Here is a 10,090-nt window from a genome sequence, read left to right on the forward strand (position 1 = left end):
TTATGTTTAAAGCCTGTGTTAAAATAAGGACTTTTATAAACATACATGTGCTCAGTATGAAAATTATGGAGGAAGGTCATTGGCTAATAAAGGAACTGCCTTGGCCCATTTTATTGGTTAGAAGATAGGTGGGAGGAGTAAACAGAACAGAACGCTGGGAGGAACAGGAAGTGAGGTCAGTCTCCACAGCTCTCCTCTCGGGAGCAGACGCCTCAGAGAGACACCATGCTCCTGGCTCCTGGGCAGACGCACGCTATGAAGCGCCGACCCAGGATGGACATAGGCTAGAATCTTCCTGGTAAAACCGGTTCTCACAGATTATTAGAGATGGGTTGATCGGGATGTGAGAATTAGCCTGTAAGTGCTAGAGCTAAAGGGCCAAGCAGTGTTTAAAAGAATACAGTGTCCATGTAATTATTTTGGGTAAAGCTAGCCGTGGGGGCGGCCGGGTGCCGGGGACGCAGCCCCGCCGCTCTTATTACTACATGAAATTCTCATCTTCTATATGTGTTGTGTTATTTAACTGAGAGGATATTATATAATAATAACATCAAAATATATTTTACTACTTCTAAATATATAATAAAAGTTCTGAATTTTTTATTTTAAGCAAATAATTGATTTGAAATTAATTTATTTTAAAAGGAGTTTTATAGTGATAGATAGATATATTCTTTGATGATATATCACAAAATGACTTTATCATATAACCCAGGAGAACCGACACATATCAAAAGCTTTCAAATATTACAATACCAAAATATCTTTGATTCCTTTCAAATAAACTATGTGAAATACTTTTTAATATTTCATTAACTTTGAACTTGCATTTAAAATCAATTAAATGAGAATCAATATAATGCCTCACTTCAATGGTCATATTCAAGTAAAGATAACTTAAATAAAAGCTGAGTTTCAATGTCTTCTATATCAAAACATATTTTTATAACTATGCTTGATTTAAAAATTATAAATTTAATCATAGCATATATTTATATTAATAGAATAATGATTAGTAATAAGTATGAAGAACATGAATCCTGATCTCTTTAACAGTGAGTCTATAAGTAAATTGAATTTTTAATGAATTATACTGATTATTATGTGTATTTTGATGTAGAAGAGAAGCATAGGAATTCAATGCATAAATATGTAATACATTTGGTAAATGTTAAATTCGTGATATTAATAAATTTAAGACAAAATAGTTTAGAGAATAAGGTAATAAAATAATCATGTTATTTTATATTTTATGGATGGTAGGTATTTTAATTCAAATGTACATGAATGAGTGACCTTTTTAAAAATGGGAATATTTGTTTAATAAAAAGAATTTTATACTGTTGCAAATTAGGTCGGTACGATAAATAACCAGGCCAGCTCAAGAATAACAATTATATTTTAATGGTTATAAGGGGAAACCGATGCTACAAGAGTGGGAGGTCCCACATCCTATCTGTCCAGTGGGAGCCCTGCAGAGAGAGAGAGAGAGAGAGAGAGAGAGAGAGAGAGAGAGAACCTGAATCCTCTCTGTTTTTCTTCCTGGACTCCAGGTAGTTAGTCATGCCTTAACTAGATGCTCCTCATCAATATACCTTCAATATATTTATTTATTTACTTACTTCTTTTTTATTTATCTGTAACAAAAGCCTTTCAAATTCATAAAAGATATTTCCATTTTACTAAAATCTTTAATGATCTTCAAGACACAAAACTAGAAAACTATTTAGAGATATTGAAGTTTGAAGGTCACATGGCTATTGGATCTCATTCTTCCAGGGAAAGACTTATCTGATGCCCAGAGGAAGAGGGCTCTCCTATGCCTTAGGAGAGGGTAAACCCTCCCACTCTTGATGGTATAAAGGGCAGAAAGAGGATCAACAACAAGAAAATCCAGTGAGATCAGATGGTGGAGAATCTGTAAACCAAACTAAATTTTGAATGATTTGTAAACAATGACACATTTAAAAATTGGCTATTTCAAAAGAACATTGAGGAGAAAATAAATGCAAAATTCACTGTAAGAAAATCTTGTTATTTAGGAAAAACTCTGTTCTGGGCCCTATATGAATAACTAGATAAAACAAAATGTACCTGATATTACAAATTGAAAATAATGAATATTATCATTCTGCTAAGATGTCAAGAGTATACTAGTATTCCATCATTCACAGTTACATTCATACCATTTCTGACAATGATGTTAGATTCATGCAAAACATTAAAAATATCTTGTGCTGGACAATAGATAGCATACTATTTTTAAAAATCAATTTAATGACACAAATATTTTTCAATCATTGGTATTTAAACAAAACACTATTAATCAGTCTTACTGAGTATTTGTATAGAACAAGAACTTTATTAAGATTTCTTTAGGGCTTGGGGTGAACATCAATGGGTAAAGCAATGACCATGAATAGAGGAAGATCTGAGGTGCAATCTCTAGGTCTTATGTTAAGTCAAGTACTGTAACATGGGACAGCCATTGCAAGGCTTCGACATTGATTAGGATGAGGGAATTTGAGAAATCCCCAGAAGATCATGGACCGCCTTGCTTGCTTATTCAAAGAAAATGAACCCTGTCTCAAATACAGTAGATGATTAGGACTGACACTTCCTCTGACTTCAACTTGTAAGTCATAGCATGTACTAATCCGACTCAGAGTAGTACATATCACATACTTAAAAAAAATTTAACTATATTAACTATTTATGATAAGTCATTACCTTCCCCATCAAACTGGTGAAAAAGATACAATTGTCCATATATTATTTTTAGAGTTGAAAAGCAACAATTGTGATGAAAACGATTTGATGATGTGTTTTTAATTTACAAAATAAAAAAAATCAAGGGTTAATTTCTTTATGCTCTTAGAACTCAAATCTGAAAAATAAATTTTAAACTTCCTTGGAACATTGTGAATCAATTGATTATTTGTACCTGGGATGACTTTATGGTCATGACTGAATTCTAGATCTCCTGACTCCACATAGATTATCTTAATGTATCCATATTTAATCGTTATAAGGAGAATGAAAATAAACACAATACATGATTGTTTTGGTAAGCAAACTGATGAACTCTCAAGAATCACACTCTGATATGGGAGAAAGCAGGGGATTCATGAAGGCTACAGCAGGCTAAGAGCCCTGAGATCAATGACCACAACCACCACCTCAGGCCAGGGGCTTCTGAGTCTTTTACCTTGTCTGCTCAAAGAATAAATTTTATTAAAATGTGTGGGAACTTTGAAAAGAAGTTCATCATAGGTTTATAAGGTAAATAGATAGCAAACATTCATTCATTCATTATGAGACAAAATTTAGTGAATTTCATTCAAATTTATCAAGAGCTTTTTTTAAAACTGCATAGTAGTATATAAAAATTTGATAAGTAATTATTTATGTTGACTATGAGTTTAGCATGAGGGAAAGAAAGGGGCTGGGCTTGATCAAATCATATTTTATGCATTTATGTAATAAAAAATAAAAATAAATAATAAAATTATTTTATTTGGAAATATTATTAGGATATTTTTATTTAAGTTATTTAAGTTGTGTAGGTTATATATGCTGCCTAAAGATTTTAAACAAGTATATAGCCATTGCTATCCTTGGTCACACAATCCTGATTTTTAGAACTTAATAACTTCATGTTAAACACGTTTCATTCTTTCTTCTATACCTAGACAATCTACTTTGCTTTTAACATCTTCTTTTATTGTTTTCATTATGTTCCTCTTTTATGTATAGCAGTGATAAGAAAATACTGAGAATTTAAAATGTAAGAAATAATACATTCTATTAGAAATTTAAAAGAAATCCTCCTATTACCAAAGACAGAGCAAAGACATATACTGAAATTTGTTCCATCTGAAAAACCTGCTTAAAATGACAGTAAACAGCTTCGATCTTGCTTTCCTTTTTTTGAAGCCACAGGAAATGAAAGAATCCAGAGAAGATGAGGGAGAACCATGAAACAATCTGAGAAGCTGGCCAACAGAAGCATGACTTCTAACTGAGAATATCTAAGGAAATTCCACCCTCATGTGTGTTCTTAACACCATAGTGTTAGGAGAGCTGCAAGCTTGTATGTACTACAGAGTCAAAGGCTCTTGGATATCCAATTTATATTTCTCAGAAAGGAAATGAAAGTGAGATTAACTGGTGTAGTTCAGAAGTTTATAATGACTTCTCTTCTCTGCACAAGAAATGCCTTTTCCTATATTCTGACAGAGTGGGGGGTATTATAATGTATGTAGACTAAAATAGAGGTACTCAGAAGAGAAAAAAATCATGGATATAAGTTTGGAAAAGTGACAAGTAATATTTATGGATGTGGCAGACATTGAGATTTGATCTATATTTTTCACTTTGGATCCTTCCTTTTGAGTTTCAAGATACCTGCAAATAACTCATGATTTTCAGACATGTTACTGAAAGTATCTGTTATAAAGAATGTTGCCACCCCTATAAATGGAGATTGCACTTTCATTTCCAGACTTCACAGATTCGAATAATCCCACTCCTATCTCCCACAGTTCAGGGAATCTCATGGAAATGTAGGCAAAAAGGTTTGTGTTTTAGGATGCAGAGGGCTGCTGCACACAGGAAGTCACAACTACAACCCATGCAGGACCTCCCATAGAGCAAGAGTTAATTATTACAACATGGATGGGGAGAGGCTCTTGATGTCTCACTGAGAATCAAATGTTAGTTTGTAGCTGCTGCTAGAGGGAGAGCTATGCTTTTTAGGGAGAGGGGGCACCATTGGTAGGTTCCTCTTACCTCAGTGGTATATATATGCATATAGACAGCACTAATTGAACATAGTGGTTTTAAAGAAAAGATATGAAGTTCTGAGGGATTGAGAGATATGTTCAGGATAGGAGAGTGGGAAGGAAGGACAACAGGGATGGATATGGCCATGATAAGTTTTATATACATATGACATTTTCAAAGAATAAAAAAAATTGTGAATATCTACTTTTTTCCAAAAATAATATAAATTCATGGATCTATATGAAAACATCACAATATCATAATACAAAATAGACAACACAAAGCTATGGCAATTAACAATAAAGTATTATGAATAAAAAGAAGAAGCTTAAAGTTGAAGCTTTTTGCAAAATAGGACTAAAATAAGAAATTCAAAGAGATCAAATTATTAAAGAACTGTTTACAAAGTTTCAGCCACAAATAATGGGAGTTCCTAAGGCACGCATTAAACAAGAAGGAGCAAGCTGAAATTCTGGTTAACTATCCTCTCAACTAAGAGACACCAGCTTCTGAGATTTACTGGGTCATTCATTCCCTATTAAAATAAATGAAAAGAGACAAATATGATTATTTATTATCCTGAAATTTAAAAGGCCATGAAAGTAGTAATTACATAAACTTCTAGAGAAGTAATATGAAAACACTCTTCATACAGAATGACAAGAGGCTTCTCAAAAACAAGCCTGGAAAATAACAACAACAACAATAACAACAAATCAAATCCTTCAAGATTGTGAAGACAATTAACATCTATCTGAATTGTGCATCAAGTCAAATTATTAATTAGATGTGAAAGCAGACTAAGGTAAATTTCAGTATACAACTCCCTTCTAAAGAAAATTACTTTGTCAGTTTTCATGTTCTAAGAAAATATTGTAAGGACAAATTGTTTAGTTATATATTCTGTATACCTAGCAATTTCCTTGAACTGCAAAGAAAATAAATCAATTACTTATATACAAGTTACTTGTGTATCTACAAACTTAAAGGGGCATGCAATTATTATTATATATTTCAAAATTGCTAAAATATCACTAAATTTTGACCCATTTTAAGGTCAACCAATGACAATAAAGGAAAAAGAATAAAAATGTGTGGGTATAGAAGCAAAATCATGGGCATAGTCTCTGAAATTATGAAAACAGTTGAATTCTTTGGGATATAAAGGCTCACGTTAAGTAAAGGTGACTCAGAATTATGTATGTATGTACAAAGAATTAAATATATTGTATGAAAATATTTTGAAATGGTTACAGAAATAATTCAGAAAAGTGATCTTCCCCAGTTATATTTCTATGTTCTCCAGAGCCATCATGATGTAGAATGAATCCTGAAGACAAAGAAGTGACAACTATGAAATTCTTAATGCTAAGGAAAGTGTTAGTAGCTTTTAGTTTTTACTTATATCACTCAATATTATCACTTTCTCTAAGGCATGTGTATCTCTAAAAGACAGGAGCTTAAAATTTATGAGCATGCATTTATTTGGGCATGTATGTATAGAATTCTTAGCATGTTTGGTATTTTTATGTATAACTATATCTAACAAAGCAAACTTAAAATGAAAATAAAACTGTACACGAAGACACTCACAGGTTACGTAAACAAGCCCCTGTCTCCTCCTTTAACTCTTTCCAAACCATAGTTTATTCTAATTTTCAATATAATTTTTATCAAAATTTTCTATAAAAGATTAGATTGAAAAGAAAGAAAACAAATAATTATTTAATTTAAGGATAAAACTGCAAATATATAAGTGATTTTACTGTCTTCTGCCCCAAAGTTAGTAATCATTGTAGCTGGGGAGGAGCTGAGCAATACTAGCTTCTGTGTAAGAATGTGTGTGTGTGTGTGTGTGTGTGTGTGTGTGTGTGTGTGTGTATGTGTGTGTGTGTGTGTGTGTGTGTGTGTGAGTGAGTGTGCCTGTGTGCAGATATTTGTCTGTCTGTGTTCCTGTTTCCCTTCATGTGTGTTAAGGTGTTAAGAGACAGAAAGAGAGACAAAGAAAGAGATAGACAGGTAGGCAAATTCTGTGTATGGAAAGCCATGTTCCAGAAACACCATGCAACTGCTGCACTCCTGATTCATTTCCCTAGTCTTGGATTCATAGCTATCTTATTTGTTTGTTTGTTTGAGTAGAGCTACAGTCTTCATAATATTCTTCTTCTTCTACCTGGAGTGACTGACAGAAGGGCAAGTAGCTCCCTCTGACTGATGCCTTGGAGGTAGGACCTATGTACCTTACCTTCTGACTAGAGATATCACCCATCAGGGAGTGCACAGCTTTCCCTTTCCTCCAGTAGTGACTCCAGAAGACTCATTTACAAAACACCATGGCAGAAATCTGCTATTAGCTTGCCTGAACATTTGTATCAAGCACAAAGTAAACTTTGTACTATAATATAGCTGCTGAAAATTCAGGATGTTCGGTCTCCATTAACTAGCTAAACTAACAGTGCAGAAAACCACAACCAATCAAAATGAAGATTTGTGGAGTCCATATCCAAGAAATGCAGTATAAAACACTCCCACACCCAAGCTCGGCACTGTGGCCGAGGGGGAAAAAGATTCTAAGAGCCAGAGGATCATGGAATGTGCTGTGAGAATTATTCTACTGTTAATGTCAAAGCTACGTCCATGAAATTACACCACCATGCCTGCCCAAACATGAGATGAAAAAGGACAATACCAGAGCACATACCAAACAGGACAGGAAAACTTCTACAAGCTTCAACCCTACACAAAAGAATGGCAGACCGAGAAAAGGGAAGGGGAATATATTGCAATTGACTGACTATCTCAAAAATAAAATTAAAAAGTAGCTACCTACCCAGAATTAAATAGCTTAATATATAATTTAACAGCTATGTTGATGTTTAATTTATATAGCTTATGTGTTGTTTATACACCTGTAAAATATCAAGTCATCTGTGACGATGACTAAATTAGGATCATGTTTAAGACTATTTGTAAAGGAAGAATGATAAATCCTAGAGTTTTAAAAAGATTTTCAAATCTTCTTGGTTGCATAACCTGTGCTAGACTTTCTTTAAACTTCATGAACTATTTTCTTTAGTACAAAAACATTATAAGAAAACATTAATACAAAAGATGTCAAACACATTTTTTGGTTAGGTATCTTAATAGATAATTGAATTTTTACAACATGGAGTTATAATTTGTGAAAACGACAATAATCATTAGGAGTCAGTTTACAACTATGTTCATTTGGCAACGTAATAGTGGCGGGCTCTCTCCTAGGGTCTATGACCTGTCTTGACACAAGTTTTGCTCCTGGTAGAATAGTTACAGCTATGGGTTTACACCTGTGAAGCTGCCCTTACCTACATCAGGAAGTGATTAGTATTTGTAACCACAATATTTGTGTTACAGTTCATGGAATGCCTATCCAGGACAGTAATTACTGCAGATTGAGCAGCTTGACAATGAGTGTTTTCACTCACTTGGGTTAAGAGTTAAATCTTTGAATTTTTAGATATGTGTGGCTGTTAAATCCAGAAATAGTAAGATATTATGAGGTCAGGAAATTAGCAAGGGCAATGAGCTTTCATGAAAATGAAAATAGAACACTGTGTGTGTGTGTGTGTGCGTGCATGTGCATGTGTGTGTCAGAGAGAGAGAGAGGAGGGGGAGGGAGGGATATGGACTTGGGTGAGTATCAGGGAGAATCTGGGCAAGGAGACAGAGTGATTAGAACATAATGTAAAAAAAAATATTTTTTTTAAGGAATAAAAGGGGGAAAATAAGACAGGAATGATTAAACCGAGGTAAGGAAAAGCAGAGTAGAAGAGGAACTATGTGGCAGGAGAAGTATTTAAAGACATTTCTTGTCTGGCTTTTAAAGTTTCTGCTTAACAACCTGCTGTTGGTAATTTATTTGAAAAATTCCCTTACAAAGTCTGTTTTTTTTTTTTTTTTGGTCACAATTTTCACTTGACTTTTGCTTTTGACAACTTGAGCGTCATCTACTGCCGAGAGTGTCTCATTTCGTTAACTCTCTTAATAGTAATTGAACATTCTGGGCATGAATATCCATCTCTCTGGTAAGACAAGAGAGATTTTCAGCAACTACTGCATTGATTATGTTTCTTGTGACTCCTCTTCTTCTTCTGGAACACTCTAAGTACAAAATTGTCTCATTTCATGCTGCTCAATGGGTTTTTAAGGTCTGTATTTTGTCATTATAATTATTGTTTTGATGTCTTTTGTCTGACTAGGTTATTCCAAAACCTCATCTGTAAATTCATAACATCATAGTGCTCCTGGATTAAGCTTCCTTTTGAAGCTGTCAACTCTGTCCTGCATGAAGTAGAAAGGAAGCTAAGTTGGCATTCCTGGTGCTGAGGAACATATATGTAGAGTGAGGACTCCCAGAAGCCTTCACCTAGATTCTGTGATTTGGCTTTCTCACAAGCACTGAGGGCCAGTAAATATCTTGGCTTTGCATCAGCTTGTTTTATTGTAGGACAAACAGATAGCTATGTAAATCCTGCAAGGAAAATCTTACTAAAACAAAAAGACTATATTAGAGAATAAATTAAATATATGAATTAAGCCAAGGTAAGTCAGTCAGATCCAAATCATATTGAGTTTTACCTATGGGATACCCTTTTAAGACTGAACTAAAACCAAATTTCAGACATTTTAAAAATGAAATGAATATGATTAGCTCTGGATTCTTCCTAATATTGACAAAGTCATTGTGTGCTTTTGGTCTCTTTGCTCTTCAGTTTAGTCATCTTTGAAAGGGTCCTTAACAGTCCGCATGAGATCATGTAAAGAGATCTTGTTCTCAGAATAACCAGTAGTATGTCAATCAAGGCTGTCATCTCCAGAACCACAGGGCCTCTATCACATATCGCTACTCACCTCAAAGAAATGACTAAGACTCACAATAAATATGCCTCCTGAAATAAAATTAAGGCAAAATAGTTCTGAGAGAAACGTTAGAGAATTAGTATGTTCATGCTTTTGGCTCAGAACAAAAAGTCAAAAAGAGGAACATGGGATGTTCTCACTCATATTTGGTTTCTAGCCATAAATAAAGGACATTGAGCTTATAATTCATGTTCCTAGAGAAGCTAAATAAGAAGGTGAATCCAAAGACAAACACATAGGCATCCTCAGGAATATTAACCTTCATCAGGCGATGAAAGGAGACAGAGACAGAGACCCACACGGGAGCACCGGACAGAAATCTCAAGGTCCAAATCAGGAGAAGGAGACGGAGCACGAGCAAGGAACTCAGGACCACGAGGGGTGCACCCACACACTAAGACAATGG

Source organism: Microtus oregoni, unplaced genomic scaffold (genome assembly GCF_018167655.1).
Source record: "Microtus oregoni isolate MIOR12 unplaced genomic scaffold, Mior012 000010F_ref0000083, whole genome shotgun sequence".
NCBI lineage: Eukaryota > Metazoa > Chordata > Mammalia > Rodentia > Cricetidae > Microtus > Microtus oregoni.